Source organism: Pleuronectes platessa (assembly GCF_947347685.1).
Source record: "Pleuronectes platessa chromosome 2 unlocalized genomic scaffold, fPlePla1.1 SUPER_2_unloc_1, whole genome shotgun sequence".
NCBI classification, from domain to species: domain Eukaryota; kingdom Metazoa; phylum Chordata; class Actinopteri; order Pleuronectiformes; family Pleuronectidae; genus Pleuronectes; species Pleuronectes platessa.
Window position 1 is genome coordinate 426,093 of NW_026518866.1, and position 16,202 is coordinate 442,294.

General features: G+C 45.2%; 2 protein-coding genes and 1 pseudogene across 9 annotated transcripts in view; all 3 read left to right on the forward strand.

Moving 5' to 3' along the window:
- Window positions 1–16,202, forward strand: part of LOC128436258 (protein NLRC5-like) — a 426,728-nt gene that overhangs the window by 393,730 nt on the left and 16,796 nt on the right.
- Window positions 1–16,202, forward strand: part of LOC128436259 (NACHT, LRR and PYD domains-containing protein 12) — a 55,696-nt gene that overhangs the window by 25,354 nt on the left and 14,140 nt on the right. For 6 of the 8 annotated variants that reach the window (XM_053418015.1, XM_053418023.1, XM_053418020.1 and 3 more), the window contains exon 1: window positions 15,981–16,088. The exons of 1 other annotated variant lie outside the window; for it this stretch is intronic. The gene's annotated coding sequence lies outside the window, so the exon portion shown is untranslated. Of the gene's footprint in view, window positions 1–15,980; window positions 16,089–16,202 lie in introns of those variants that run through there. One more of the 8 variants, XM_053418018.1, reaches the window with a different exon arrangement.
- LOC128436254 (semaphorin-3D-like) lies at window positions 2,112–14,717 on the forward strand (annotated as a pseudogene).

Consider the following 16,202-nt stretch of genomic DNA (forward strand, 5'->3'; position numbering starts at 1 on the left):
CAGTCTCATCAGATGAAGAAGTACTGTAATAACAAATAACTAAATAAAAAGTGTAAATTAAATTTCCTCTTTTCACATTAACATCCTCATCAAACTTTCTAACTGTTTCAACTCATCACGACAACTAAACAACTTCAACAGCTGCTCCTTTCTCTCCCTCCAAAAATCAGAACATGTGAGTTTGAGTTCCTCCTGTGAAAACACACACACACACACACACACACACACACACACACACAAACACACACACACACACACACACATTCAAACGCATGCAAAACATTCTAATGAAGCAAATCCAGGTTTAATCACCTCCCTGATTGCAGAAGATCAGAGTTAATCACGGGGAACAATCGAACACACACACACACACACACACACACACACACACACACACTAACACACACACCACTCATACGTGTGCTGTACAGGTGTTGGGCAGTTACCCAGAGTTCTCTCACTGCCGTCACTTGGCCTGAAATCTTTAACAAATGTCTGCAATTATCCCAATTATGATTCTCTCTCTCTCTCTCTCTCTCTCTCTCTCTCTCTCTCTCTCTCTCTCTCTCTCTCTCTCTCTCTCTCTCTCTCTCTCTCTCTCTCTCTCTCTCTCTCTCTCTCTCTCTCTCCAAACAAGAGAAATAAGAAACAAATGAAAAGACAATAAAGAAGGGAACAAAGACACAACATCTTAGAAAAGACATTACGTTGACTAACATTGATTTCCTAGAGACTCACACTAACCTTAACCTTAGTCACGACACACCTAACCCCCTTAACTTAACCCTAGCCAACCCTTACTTTAACTTTAACCTTAAAACATGTCTCTAGCTGGGACTATGTAAACAGCTTTAGATCCCCACAACATGGGTAATTCCTGGCCCACACACACACACACTCACACCTGAATCAAGACGTGTCGAGGTCACGACCTCCTTCAATTGACCAATCAGCACTAATCCCTATCACGACTGACCAATCAGAGGCAATCACCATCAGCTTTGCCCTTGATTGACAGGAAAAGACCAATTTAACATTAAAACAGATGAAACTCGGACTGAGCCGGAGCGTGGAGGAGTCTCATCCTCAGATCTGCACTCAGGCTGTAATGGAGTCTGTCTCTATCTCTGACTGGTCACTCCCCACAGCCCCAGGGCTTCTACACTTATTTATGTATTTCCAGGAGGAACATTCTTGTGGAAACTGTGGGAGGCGGTTGGAGTTATCAGGAGAACTTATAGAAAACTCCAGGGCCACTGTGAGATATCTCCTGCTTTCATCAGCTGCTCCGTTTCCCGGCGCTGCCTCTTGTGATTGATGGGATGTAAAGGAGTCGCTGAGGCAGAGCCAAGAGCAGCAGGTGATCAAATCAAACGCTCCTCGCTTTTATAGTCTCCAGCTCTCCGACGCTCAGACCCTCCAGACACCTCCGAGCTGAACATCTAACACAATGCATCCTGGGATTTCAGAGATTGTAACTTTTTCTAAATAGAAAATATTATTTTTTATATTTCAACACTTAGGTTGAGAAGCTGCTTTACAGCCATCAGTATCCCATGATCCTTTGAGTCAGGCAGATGTTTAATGTGCTGCAGCAAACGTGTGATCTCAGCTGATGTAATTTATCAAATCATAAAAGATTGTGTGTGTGTGTGTGGGGGGGGGGGGGGTATTGTGTGTGTGTGTGTGTGTGTGTGTGTGTGTGTGTGTGTGTGTGTGTGTGTGTGTGTGTGTGTGTGTGTGTGTGTGTGTGTGTGTGTGTGTGTGTGTGTGTGTGTGTGTGTGTGTGTGTGTGTGATTGATTGTTCCCCGTGTAAATCATAGACATAGATTTCAGACTGAAACACTTTAACTGGAGACGTCTCATCTGTTTTTAGGTCAGTGTAACTTTCAATGTGAGTTTCCCTTTTAGAAGAATCACTTTCATTCATCACGTCATGTTATTTTTCTAGCGTGTGAGTGTGTGAAACTATTTAAGGTCTCAAGTGTGATTAGTGAATTTCAGTTGTGTGGTCGCGTCTCTCCTGGTGCTCACGGCTGCCTCGTCCTCGGCCAGGGGGCAGTAACTGATTTCCTTTTAAACGGTGGAGACGTGCAGTAAACGTGGCGTGATGCGTTCAAAGACACTTCGTGTGGTCCCTTCATCCACCAGGCCTCGGCCACAGGGTGAGGTGCGTGTGCTCCACTCAGCAGCTCGTCAGGTGATTATTCGCAGCTCAGGAGCTGATTTACAGGGAAGTTTTCAAACTGAGTCTCTGGTTTGATTTACAGCAGCTGCTCCGAGATTCAACAGAAGGGAAATTAAATCCTGTAGATGAATCACAGGTGTAGAAGTTATTATGGAAACTAATAGAAAGAGTGAAGCCTGGATGTTTCAGCTCAATAAACATCCCACAGAGCAAATTCATCAAATTGGACCAAACTACCACTGCAATAAAAAAATTATAATAACAATAATTCTACTAATAATAATAATAATAAATCATAACTGTTACTGCAACTGAGAATTATTAGACTCATTAAATTGATGACCATTGTTAAGTGTAATATATTAAATTAAAACAGATTTTATCTACGTATAAGACAACGAATCTGGTTTTAATCTTTTGTTTTACTTTGTTTAACTCAAGAAATTGGAGCAAAATAAAGGTGTGTGTGTGTGTGTGAGTTAAAAAATTTGAAAACAGCAAAATACACCGTAAACATGTACCTTATTACAAGAACAAACTTTGCAGTTATTGAAGGATGAAGTTCAAATGAAGCCCCCCCCCCCGTCTGTTTCTTCTCCTCTGTCAGAGTTGAGGAACAGCTCGGGCGTCTTCTGGACGGGTGGAGTCAGCGGCGGCTACGAGTCGATGCTGCTGGACGAGGATCACGGTTGGCTGCTGGTCGGAGGCAAAGACCACATCTACCTGCTGAGGCCCGACCGCCTGGACCTGCCCTCACGTTCGGTGAGATGTTGAAACACGTTCACAAACTTCTCGGCATCGAAGGAACCGAGTCGGTGTTTGAAATCGAGTCTTGTAGCTGAAGTGTCGTGTTCCCTCAGGTTTACTGGCCGGCTGCCACAGAACATGTGGAGCACTGCAGGCTGGCAGGAAAGAGTCTGGAGGTAAGAAGTGTGGATGGATTATTTATTTATATTTATGTATTTCTGTCTCATATGGTGACTGAGCTCAGCATTAAAAGCCTTGACCACAGCCTCAGGGGATGTTTTCTGATTTTCTTTCAGACGGACTGTGCCAACTTTGTCCGGCTGCTGCAGCCGTTCAACAAGACTCATGTGTACGCCTGTGGCACCGGAGCCTTCCAGCCACAGTGCACCTACCTGCACCTGGGACCCAGCACAGAGGTGAACATCCCATAATGAGTCAGACACAGAGCAGCAGGGTCACTGAGTCGTGATTGGATCAGAGCCGTCACATGTCTGCGTTAGAGCGTCATCAGAAAACTGCTCGTTATCTTTGAAGGATCAGAAAACGAGGGATGACACATCTCCTCTTCCTCCTGTCGGCCTGAGGTGGAGTCAATACATTTCAGATACAGGGGCAGCCATCTTGTACTGGTGACATCATTCACTGCCAGAGTCTGTGCAGCTGTGGTGGTGGAGAGGAGGCGTGGCATCGAGGTCCCTCTGATACACAGGCTCGACCAATCAGGAGTCAGTGTCAGCTGTCAATCATCACGTCTCAGACGGTTTTCATATCATCAAATAACTGATTCAAACCAAACTGATCAGAAACTTGAACAAACATCAGAGAGAAGGTTCATGACCTTTACTGCAGACAGCCGTCATGTCCTCCATCTTTATTTGCAGTCTGTGTTTTATCTGGTGATGAACTTCTCTCTCTCTCTCTCTCTCTCTCTCTCTCTCTCTCTCTCTCTCTCTCTCTCTCCCCCCCCTCCCCCCTCTCTCTCTCTCTCAGGAGCCGTTGTTCATGTTGTCTCACGCGGTCGAATCAGGACGAGGAAAATGTCCCTTCAGTCCCAGAGAGCCGTTCACAGCCAGACTGACTGGTAGGTCTGACCAGCAGCACACACACAACACATTGTGTGTCTTCATGCACCCACCCACACACACACACACACACACACACACACACTAACAGCTGAATTCTCTAATGTTCTGGGGTGTACAGTCTGATTCCCGGCGGCAGAGCGTCCGTTCAGCTGAGGCGTGTGTGGTCCGCTCCGACAGTTTCACGTGTTGACGTCGGCACAAAACACAATCAACCACTTCAGGAAACTGAAAGAAAGAAACGCCATCAAATGTCTCGTGTTGACAGCAGCAGAAAAACGACTTTGACCTTTCACAGTAACTTTGTTATATCAGATGATTCTTAGAAGGATGGGACGGTTCCATCCGTCCAGTTGTGCTCTGCTGATCCGAGGTCAGGTCACAGAGGCAGCAGGAGGATCCTGAAGTGTTTCCAGGCCTGATGGGATGTATTTTCCCTCTTGTGTTCCACCCAGCACCCGACATGATGCTAGTCCCTGCAGGTGGTGGCTCCGGCTGCAGCACCAAGGATTCCATAAACCGCTCATATTCATACAAACAGCCAAATACTAAATATTGGCTTGTAGATGTGTTGAGTCCAGGACTCTTATCTAACATGTGACATTTGGTGCAGATTAATGTTCACTGAAGTTAAAACAACTTCCTGTTTCACGAAGAGATGTACGTTTCCTCATCAAGGTGTTTACGTTGCACCGACCACATTCAAAGTCGATCTGTTTGTTAAAGTACGTTTTGTGTGATTAGCTAACATGTGTCCAAGAATTTTTTTGGGAACGTCTGGGTCTGATACAGAGATTTTCAGATTTTTTTTTAAATGGCTGCGGGGGCCACACTTCAGGGGGCGCTATTGAGTCAGTTGGCCATGCACAAAAACAAATGTAACGAGGGAGATGTTTGATATAAACTTGCTCTTTCCACTCTGTGGTTTGTCGTTGTTCGTCCTGAAGATGGTGAACTGTACGCTGGGACCTCGGTCGACTTCATGGGAGCAAATGCTGCGATCTTCCGCACGACGATCCAGGGCAGCAGTCAACACTACATCCGCACCGAAGCCTACGACCACAACTGGCTGAACGGTGAGACGCACCAGTCTGAGCCTTGGTTCAGGATTCCAGCAGCTTCCTGAGTCAATGAGCTTCTTCCCTCCATCTGAAATCCAGATATGATCTGTTTCCCTCGACCCTAACGCTCCTCCTCTTCCTCACCCTCCCTCCTCCTCCTCTCTCCCTCAGAGCCAGAGTTCATCGCCTCCTTCTCCATCCCGGACACTCACAGTCCCGACGATGACAAGGTTTACTTCTTCTTCAAGGAGAAGGCGGTGGAGGCGGGCCAGTGGGACAAGAGGGTTTATAGTCGTGTGGCTCGAGTCTGCAAGGTAGAAAGAGGCAGAGAGAAAATGTACAACACAACAATCTGTTCTGCTCTAACATCCCACAGGCCACAGGAGAACTGATCAGGGACACGGGAGGTTTCTCTACTTTGTTATTAAGGTTTTTTGTGAATATAAAAGTTCTGCAAAGTTACAAAGCCCAAAGTTTGTGGTAAAGGGAGAAAACACTGAAGCTCCTGAAGCAGCTCGTCTGACTCACCTCTACTGAAGCCAGGGCGCTAACAGCTCCGACTCAACGGAGTGAAAACTTTAGTTAAACATAAACGTTGATCCGTTGAATTGTTGTCGTTCTTGTTGAGGAAAATCTCGGAGGTGGACGACATGAGTTTAAATACGTGCTTAATAAAAGACACTTGATGTTCCAGCTTCTAATATTTGATGTGAAACAGCAGCTGCTGAACTTAACAAGAGTCACTGTCTCTTTAATAAGGCGGAGTTTATATACACGTCAATGCTGATTGGACGATATATCTGACACACCCACCAAACAGGAAGAAACAAACCTCAAAGCCTGTTTACGCAGTTTTAATCTTTATCAGGGGGGGGGGGGGGGGGTCTTAAAGAGACAGGAGCTAGACGTGTTTGAGACAGAGGCTGAAAAGAGGAGCTGCAGCAATGGACAGTCTGAGGAAAGTGTCTTCTGAACCTCAGAGCATGAAAACATTTGATCAACCTGAAGATGAGCAGAATGTTTTCCTCTTCATCTGGATCCAGAACGACGTCGGAGGGAGGAGGAGTCTGATCAACCGCTGGACGACCTTCCTCAAAGCCCGACTCGTCTGTTCTGTCCCCGGACCGTCCGGGGTGGACACGCACTTCGATGAGCTGGGTAACGTCCGTCCCTCCTTTTCCTTCCTTCTCTGCCCTCCACCTCTTCTTTGACCTCTGGAACAAACCAGCGTCTCCTCCTTTATCTTCTTGTCTCTGAACTAAAGAGGACACGGTGTGAATCTGTCCCCTCCTTTCCTTCCCTGTCCTCCCATGTATTTTATCACCTCAGCTTTTTGAAAGAGGCTGTGAACTCTCTCTGAATCTATCGGTTTATCTTTGTTGCCTTTTTATATTTATTGAAATTTAAATGAACTGAATTTATTGATCTTTTCCTGTCTTTTCAAACCAGCAGCTTACAATGACCCCTGACCTCTTGACCTCCTCAGTGAACAGTGTTTCATTCATGATGTTGAAGTTCAATGCTGTGACTGTGTGTTGTGTTTCTTTTCCAGAGGACATTTTTGTTCTGGAAACCAAAGACCCTCAAAATCCAACCATCTACGGCGTCTTCAGCACGTCCAGGTGAGAACACGCCCGTCACTCAGCAGCTCCAGGAAACTTAGATATAGATGTTTAGCTGTGATGCACGTGTCATGATGACTTGACTCAAAGTTCCAGAAGGTTCTTTGGAGACTTGACGTCCTTGTTGGAGACTACAACCTCGAGAAACACACAAACGTTCATGACAAATCCTTTCTATTGGGTTTTTTGTGTCACTAAATTACTACTCACTATAAAGTGACATTTTATTGAGCTGTGTGATTATGTAGAGATGATTTTTATACCCTACATAGTGCACTCATTGTGTAAAGTAACACAACCGATGGTCAACAACCCAAGAGATACACATGTTGACCATCATGCCTTGTGTTCAGCTGATTGAAAGACAAATGGCCGACAGACGAGAGGAGAGAGAGAGAATCGTGTGAATAACTGGGACTGGATGGAAGCAGCAGAGGACATTAAACATATTTCTATTTATAGATACAAAAATATATATATATTATATATTTACTCAGTTTATTATAAACAGACTGACCCACAGCCAGGCTGCCTCGTGCACGCCCAGCGGTGAGGCAGATCAGAGCTGTGGGTGTGTGTCGGGGTCAAAGGTGAAGAGGCCCGGCCGGTTGTGTTATTTTAACCCTGACGTATAAAAGCTCTCCCACTTCTTATTTCCTCTTCCTGTCCTGTTCTCTCTGTTCCTTCTCTCTCTTCACTCTCTCATCCCTTTCTTTCTTTACTGTAGCGTCCCTGTTCAATACAAAACATTCCCTGACTGTCTCCTCCTCCTCCTCTCTCTTCACACTCTGTCGTTCACCACCTCCACCAACACCTCTTCTTTGTCGTCCACAGTTCTGTATTTCGTGGTTCGGCCGTGTGTGTCTACTCCATGGCGTCGATCCGTGCAGCTTTCAACGGACCGTTTGCCCATAAAGAAGGTCCCGACTATCGCTGGGTGGAGTTCAAAGGTCACATCCCATATCCCAGACCTGGAGCTGTGAGTACACAGACATCACAAGAATGAACAAGTCTTTGAAATCATAAACTCATAAATATCAGACTCCTAAATGAGCCGCTTCTTTTTTTTCATTTTCACACAGACACACACACTCACACACACACACACACACACACACACACACACACAGCTCACACCCTCTCCCCTCTCACCATGTCTCTCGTCCTCCAGTGTCCCAGTGAGACCTACGACGCTCTCCACAAATCCACCAAGGACTTCCCAGACGAGGTGGTGAGCTTCATGCGGCAGCATCAGCTGATGTGGGAGCCGGTCCCGCCCCTCGGAGGCCGACCAATCATAACCCGGGTCAACGCGCCCTGCATGTTCAAGAGAGTGGTGGTGGACAGGGTGGAGGCCGAGGACGGACCTTACGACGTCTTACACCTGGGAACAGGTGAGGAGCAGAGAGACAGTTTGGGAAAGAGGCCGGACGGACATGTTCTTATTGTTTACTATGTGTACTGTGTGTACTATGTGTACTGTGTGTAATATGTGTACTATGTGTGCTACAGAGCTCAGACCGTATAGAACTTCAGAAGTTCTGTGAATAGAAAACAAAAGTCCTGGTGACTGGAGGAGTTTGCTTGTGACATCACACGGCCTCTACTGCTCAAGGGCTTCTTGCATCTTGCAGATATGTGGCGTTCATTACTGAGGACGTGCACGAGCGACTCATCACCATCTCAGGATAGATGAGGAAGCCATGATGTGCACGTGTCTCCGGCCTTGAATGGAAGAGTTGAAGCAGAAGAGAATTTACTTTGAGGCCTGAAGCAGCTGAAGTGATAGAAACTGAGAGAGGAGAGAGGAGATGTCTCTTAGGACCAGATCCATGTTTCCTCGTGAAGTTCTCAGCCTGATGAACCTTGACCTCCACTCACTGCAGGTCCTAAAAATAAACCACAGAGTCATAACTGTCCTTTGATTGAACGTAAACACTTTAATGGACGTCAGGCGGGCTGCTGCAGCCTGGAGCTTCACAAACTCAGGTGTTCTAACTAAAGAATGAAGAATTGAACCCATGTGATGTCAGAGGTCATCAGTGGAGACCTGGTTGGACTGAGGAGCTGCAGGTTGTGCACAGAGAACCAGTGTGAACCAGCAGGGGGGGCTAGAGGGCGACTGGGTCTCGTCTACTCAAGCCTATCAGTGTTTATGTTTACTTATAATGTTCAGTTTGTGTTGAGGGTTATTACTTTATTTAATTTTATTCTCTTAGGCCGAGCTGTGATCACTGTTACAGACTTGACAAAGCTCCTCCAGACCTGCAGACGGCGCTACACAGCTGACGCAGACTCTGAGTTCAGAAAGTGAAGCCGATGCTGAAGCACCTGAATCCTGTCTTCTGTGTAGTGACCAGCAGGGGGCGACTCCTCTGGTGGTTTCTATAGAAAGTGACTCTACTTCTCACTTTATGACGTCAGTAAACATTCAGGAGTTTATGTCTCAGTCTCTAGGGGGGTACACCACAGTGTGACTGACAGCTGCTAGTGTCCAATGGGTACAAGTGGGCGTGACCTCGAGCTCTCAGTCAGGCTCCACCCCCCGTGTCACACAGGGATGTGTCCTGTGTTACCGTTGAGACAGTTGAAGAATGTTCCATGACCTTTCTCTCACTTCTCGTTTGTGAGAATTGAAGTTTATCTGATGTTTTATCGATGAGTTGTTTTCGTGTTGTTATTCTGATCATCGTGAATATGAAATGTGCGTTGACCTGAACTCTCTCCTGTCAGTTTTAATGCTGCTTCTGATCCAGGGACAGAAACACCTCTCACAGGAAGTACAGTGATTTGAGCTGGTTCCATTATATGTGCACACGTGGCCCTGTGTCCTGAGGGGCTTCACTGCAGATTGACCTGATGCCAACTACACCGTCTCTAAAAGAGAAGAGCAGATATCAGGACGCACATTTCCCAAGATCCTCTCTGTTTACAAACGCACCAGGAAGACGAGCAGAGACATGACAGAAAATAGGAAATGCACATTCTTGTGTTTTTGTATATAAACAGATGAAGAAGATGAGGAGGAGGAAAAACAAGGAGAGGATGTAAGAGAAGGGAAAGAGAATGAAAACCCTGCGCAGGTGAAGAGAAAAGAGAACGAGCTCAAACAAACAGGAAACCAGACGCTCATGGTTTCCTTCTAACTGAGACAGGAACTGAGTCCTTCTGCTCGTAAAGAGCTGGAAGTGACGGCTGCAGGAGGAACTGGTTGTTTGCTTCCTCACTGGGTTCCAGGTGGGAGGCTGTGGTTGGTGGGTTTGAGTTTCCTTCATCTGCCCCTCGGCTCCTTCACAGCGGTCGGGGGTCACTGACTCTCCTCTGTGAGACGGTGAAATGAGGCAGTGGTCCAGAAAAATGGAGCTGGGGGGTAATTATCCCTCTGATGAAAAGAGAGACTCATTGGAGTTCTGACCTCAGAGCGAGGCCGCAGCCTTTAACGTTAACCTCGACCTCTGCACGGCTGAAAGATCACTTCAGTTAAAGACCAGTAACCAGTTGTGAGTCGGTCACATGAGGCCGACGCCTTCTTTTCCAGGTTTGACTGCAGACAGTGAGGTTTGTTGCTCCTGAGGCCGAGTTAGAAACACACACACACACATTAACCACCCGGCTGTGAGGAAGAGGAGGGAGACGAGTGGTTTTCATGTTCAGTGGATTAACGACACAAAAGGACTCGATCTCAGGCACCAAACCAAAATCCCATTTGACTTCAGGAGAAATGAACCAGATGTGAAAAGTTGTTTTGCTCTTCTCTGAATTTCTACAATGAAAATCAGATTCATAGAAATGTGATTGTTATCAAACTCCCATGTATTAGTCTGGTTCTTCATTAACAGTCCATTTTTCTTGTTATTCCTCAGAGTCCGACTCCCGTCCTGAGCATGGAGCTGTCCACCAAGAGGGTTCGTCCTCACTCTTTTATTCACATGCACAGAAAACATCTAATTAAACATGAACACATTAGAGCCTGAAGACAGTCCAGTTAACTCCCTCAATGAAATCAGTGTCTCTCTGTGTCGTCCGTCTCGACCACAGCAGCAGCTGTACGTGTCCAGCGAGCTCGGCGTGGCCCAGCTGGGGCTCCAGAGGTGCGAGCTGTACGGGACGGACTGTGCTGAGTGTTGTCTGGCCAGGGACCCCTACTGCTCCTGGGATGGACAGACCTGCTCCAGGTTCTTCCCCAGCAGCAAGAGGTAGAGAGGGACGGAGGGGTAATGAGGACACAACTCGTTCAGAGCAGTTACCACATGGACGTCTAACTTTCCCTTGGTTTGGTGTTAGGAGGGCTCGGAGACAGGATGTGAAGTATGGAGACCCCTGGAGTCAGTGCCCAGTCACAGAGGACGGTGAGTTTCCTCCATCTGATGTGAAGTCTCTTTATATCAGATGATCTCAGGAGGGTTCCCACATACACACTGTGGGTGATGGATCCTGGGTTTAGAAGTGCCACAGCGATGGGATGCAGAGCCATGGTGGTTTCAGCTGATTGGCCACTGGCTCCATCAGAAATCTGCATGAATCCACAACTGTGTTTGATTCTCCAGTCTGGATCCATCCAGAAGCTCCAGTTCATACTGGGTTCAGTCTGAGCAGCTTCTTCAATGGGTTGTGTGTTTATTTCATTAGAATGTCCCTCAGTCGAGCTCACACCTTCACCAAGGCCCAACTGGATGGAATCAAACATATAATATAAAAATCAGTCTGGATTTATTTCATCAGGATCCAAACTGATCTCCCACAACCCGATGCCCAGAGGGAGAGAAGGACCTGCTGAAGTGTGACATGTTATAATCACAGCCTTGATGAGGCTTCTTCACGTCTGTTGTGGAACTTTAATGTTTTGCTCTAAAGTCACAGGTTGATCCACATAATTACTGAACTAAGAATTTAATGTTGGAATATTTTCCCTTATTTAGCTTTCTTCAAAAATTTCATCGCTAATAGTAAATTCTATTTTCTGTTGAATTCAACAGGGAAACTCTGAATATTTAAACAGTTTGAGGTTAATTTTGTACAATAATTAATTTTACAAGAACATTTTTCAAATGTTTATTCTTATCTCTGCAAAACTAATGTTTGAATTGTTGCACAACAGAATAAAACTAAAATACAGTTACAGTTAAAATTCCTTCTTGAATATTCTCTGCTGCAGGTAGAAACGAGGCGCCCTCTAGAGGCTGTTCTGTGTAACTGCAGCTTCCTCTGCTTCAACAGTTAAGATTATTGAAGGTTTTTTTTAGATTAGATTAGATTAGATTAGATTCAAGATGTTAAAAACTTGATCAAGTTAAAGAAATGATAAAGTTTTTCACATCTTTTATTTCTGATCTCAGAAATGTTCCCATGAGGTGTTGATGTGTCTTCTTCTCTTTACTCTCTCTTCCTGTTTAGAACGTGTTTCCAAGAAAAACTGATTCTTATAGTTTTTCAGATTCACATGAATCACATCCTGAGTATTTCCCATGATCTGCAGCAGAAACTCTCAATGCTCTAAATGTTTCTCCCCGTCAGACTCTGCCTCTGTGGAGGAGAAGTCTCTGTACGGCGTAGAAGGAAACTCCACCTTCCTGGAGTGCGTTCCTCGGTCGCCTCAGGCCGAGCTCCGGTGGACGAGCAGCTCGAAGACAACTGAGGACAGAGTGAGTCTGAACCAGGAAACCTTCTGTCCCCATGAAACCTGCTGCTGGTGTCTCTGGTTCAGGAAGAAGAACGTTCCAGCTTTAACCTGATGTTAAATCACTTCTCCTTGAAGCATAGAGACTTAAACACTATTAGACTGTGACCATCTTCTTTTCAAAGACAGGAAGATGCTTTCAGGAGGGATGTGGCTGTAAAAACACAAACATGATGCAACTCTGATCCTTTTCAAATGATTCCACAGGTTTCTAGAACCCTGAACATTGATGTGTAATTCCTCAGTTTCATGTTACATTTGCAACTTTTCCAAATCGTGATGGATGAAATGAATCCACAAAACAAACGTCCAGTTAGAAGCAATAGAAACAATAAAATCAACAGAATAAAAAGAAGACAAATATTATTAAGATAAACAAATGGTGATGAATAAAGAGCTGCAGTAATTTGGAAGGCTAAACAAACAGTGAGTTCAAGTTAAAGAGAATCTGAGCCTCTCTGAATGAAATGTGTGATCTGACCTGTGATACTTATATAATAATAATACGTATATAATAATATAAGACTGATTTGGAGACATTACTGAAAGAGTCTGTTGGTCTTGTTCTGATTGAGACGCCCCCTAGTGGCAGCAAATCACAGATCATGTGTTTAAAACATGAAAAAGACTTAAACGTAAACCTGATCTTTTTAGTTTAACACGATAAAATCAAATCTGAAGACTACTGCTGCATAATGGGAGGAAGAGAATCAGACTCTCAGTAAAGGGACTATTTCTTTGGTGGAAGTCTCCTTCTTGACACGTGACACCAACTTTCTCTCCATGAGCAGATCAGTGAAGAAGCTCCGTCCTCTGCTCTAAACATCCTCTCTCTCTGTCAGCGTCCTCTCAGCGATGACCACCGCTCTCTCCACATGAAGCGTGGGTTGCTGGTTCAACGCCTAGAGCTGGCTGACGCAGGCCTCTACACCTGCACCAGCCACGAGCACTCCTACAGCCAGGTCCTGGCCCGCTACCGCCTTCACATCATCCCCAACCACAGCCTCCACCCAGCTGCCCCACACCAGCAGAGCCACGGCCCCAGCCACGGGAAGACTGGCCCGGCGGAGGGGGCCCTACCCGTGTTCCCTGGCCCTCGCCCCCCGGCGTCTCTGCCGGGACTCAGGAACTCGTGGCTGCCGCAGCACCGGAGCTACAAGGACCTGCACATGGTGGGGAGCAACAGTCTGAGCGTGGACGAGTACTGTGAGCAGCTGTGGTACCGAGAGAAGCGCCGGCAGCAGAAGCTCCGCACTCTGAAGCTGAAACAGGAGAGCAGGAAAGCTCGGGTGAGGAGGAACAACCCCCCCGAGCCTCCTCTCTAGTCGGCTGCAGGACAGAGACTCAGGACAACAGCTCCTGTGAACTCAGAGGACAACAACGCTTTGTTTTGGAGCAAAATGCATTAAAGACTGAGTGTAATATAAAACAGAGAGTAGTCTATACTTAACCTGAATATTAGACACCGTGGAAATAGCAGTGTAGGAAACGTGACTTGTCTCTGAACTGGTGTTACCAGCAGCGTTCACTGTGGTTTGGAACCAACAGCAGCTGGAACCTGTGGTTCTCTAAGTTCAGAGCAGCAGGACGTCCTCAGGCGTCTGAATCACAGACTGGAAATAAAGTTTTGCAAAGCGTCTCCACTTCTCCCTCGATCCAGAAATCAAGTCCAAACATCTCACGTACGAACACTTCCACCTCACGATGATGACCTCATTCAGAGTTCCAGTCTGATCGGGGGATGGAGCCGTGGTATCCAGGTCGAACCCGTACACAGGCTCGACCAATCAGGAGTCAGTGTCAGCTGTCAATCATCACGTCTCAGCCTGTTTCTATATCATCAAATAACTGATTCAAACCAAACTGATCAGAAACACTTGAACAAACATCAGAGAGAGAAGAACGACCTGAAATGACAGAAACAACTTTTATTTAACGTCTACTTTGATTGTTATTTTTTTTGCAGTTCAGCAGTTCAGCATCCAGCCACCAGGGGGCAGTTGAGACGCTTTGGCTTCACTTTTGGGAGCTGTCATGTCGTCCATCTTTATTTACAGTCTACGCTCTGAATTATAAACCAGCTCATCACAAAGGCTCCAAGATTCTTTGGTGTGTGACTTGTTTCATCATGGATCCTTGTTGTTGACACTTTAAAAGACAAACTCTGTGTCAGATATGATATTCATATTATCTTAAAATCATCATGATCTACATGTATTTATGTGTTGCTGATCTACACTGAAGAGATCTAGACCTCATACTTATTACAGTGGGTGGATTAAAGGCCTGAGTGGAGACGCACTCATGAAAAGGACCTTTCTTGAAAATACCTGGTATGTGCATCTTATCAGTTCTGCCATGTGACTAATAATTATTATTCATGATGTTTATTAAAGAACTCTATTTTCTATGGTTTTCTTCCTTCATGTGTTAGAGTTTAGTATTTTGTGTTTATACTTAAACAAACGTGTGTTTTTCTTTGAATCAAATAAAAACTGTTTTTTTTTTTTTTTTATAAATCTGTTTATTGAAACACATCACATCATGTTACATGACCTTTACAAATAGATGCATGTTTTTTTTTTTTTTTTTTTTGCAATATAAACAAACATACAAACAAACAAACCAACAAGTAGAAAACATACAAAACATTGTCCCACCCCCCACACCAAAGTTGGTCTTTCCTTTTCAAACAGATAAAAACTGTTTTTTAACGTCACTATTCTCCAACAAGCTTTGAGATCAACTTGTTTTATTCTGTATGTGAATAAAACACTAAATCACAACTTACATGTCAAATAAATCCAATGAAAAGATGATCAAGGCTTTGGTCAAGTTTTCTGTGAAATAGAATTTACACTCACATCAGTTTTATTTCTTGTTTTCATAGAAAGTAGTTTCTATGGCGGAATTCCAGTTCATCCAGTTTAGACTTGATGGGAAAACCATGTTGTCTGCAGCCAGGTGCTCTGGCTCTTTGCTGACACCTTGTGGTCAAACACTGGTACTGTTTCTACTTGGATCATTTCATACATCGAACACTCGTCTAGTCAGAGAAAAGAAGGGGATGCAAATCTCAGCAGTTATTGAAATACACAACGGTCAAATGATGCATCACAATGCAGCTGTATTTCTATAGATCTATAATCCACACTGTGACTGGACTGTATGAATGTGACCTGACGTGGCAGAGTTCTGCAGATGGAGTCACACATTCAGCTCCAACACCAAATATAACAACCTTCAACTCACAGAGGAAACATGGGTTTGAGCTCAGGCTTCATTTGATGGAGTTGGGCCGTTTGGGAGTTTTCCACATTTTAACAAACTATTGACGAATCAGACCGATCTCAAGGAAACACGTCTTCATCGAGTTCATATGATGAAGACGTGTTTGACTCCAGAGTTTCTGAGGCTCATTTAAACATCATGATGAATCTCATTGTACGGCTCAGTCCCAGGAGACGCTCCCAGTCAGGACTCAGTGTGAAAGTGAAGATCTGGATTCATGATCCCACACCGTCCATTATGAACTAAATACATGATCCTAAGATTGTCATCGACATCAAAACCATCAAAATAAAACAATTGGACTTTGAACGGGTTGTTTTTCAAGAGTGAACTGGTTCCACAGGGAGGAGGAGCCTGAGAACAGGGAAGTGTCAGACTCCATTTTCACCTGGACGAGCAGAAGGAAGGAAAGTGAGCAGGTGAGTGTGAACACAACTTTCTGAAAGTTTTACTGTCTCACTCTCACACCTGCTGTTAACATCCGTCTGCTGATCACATGACTCTAAGTTTGTCAGTTCACACCTGGTGACAGA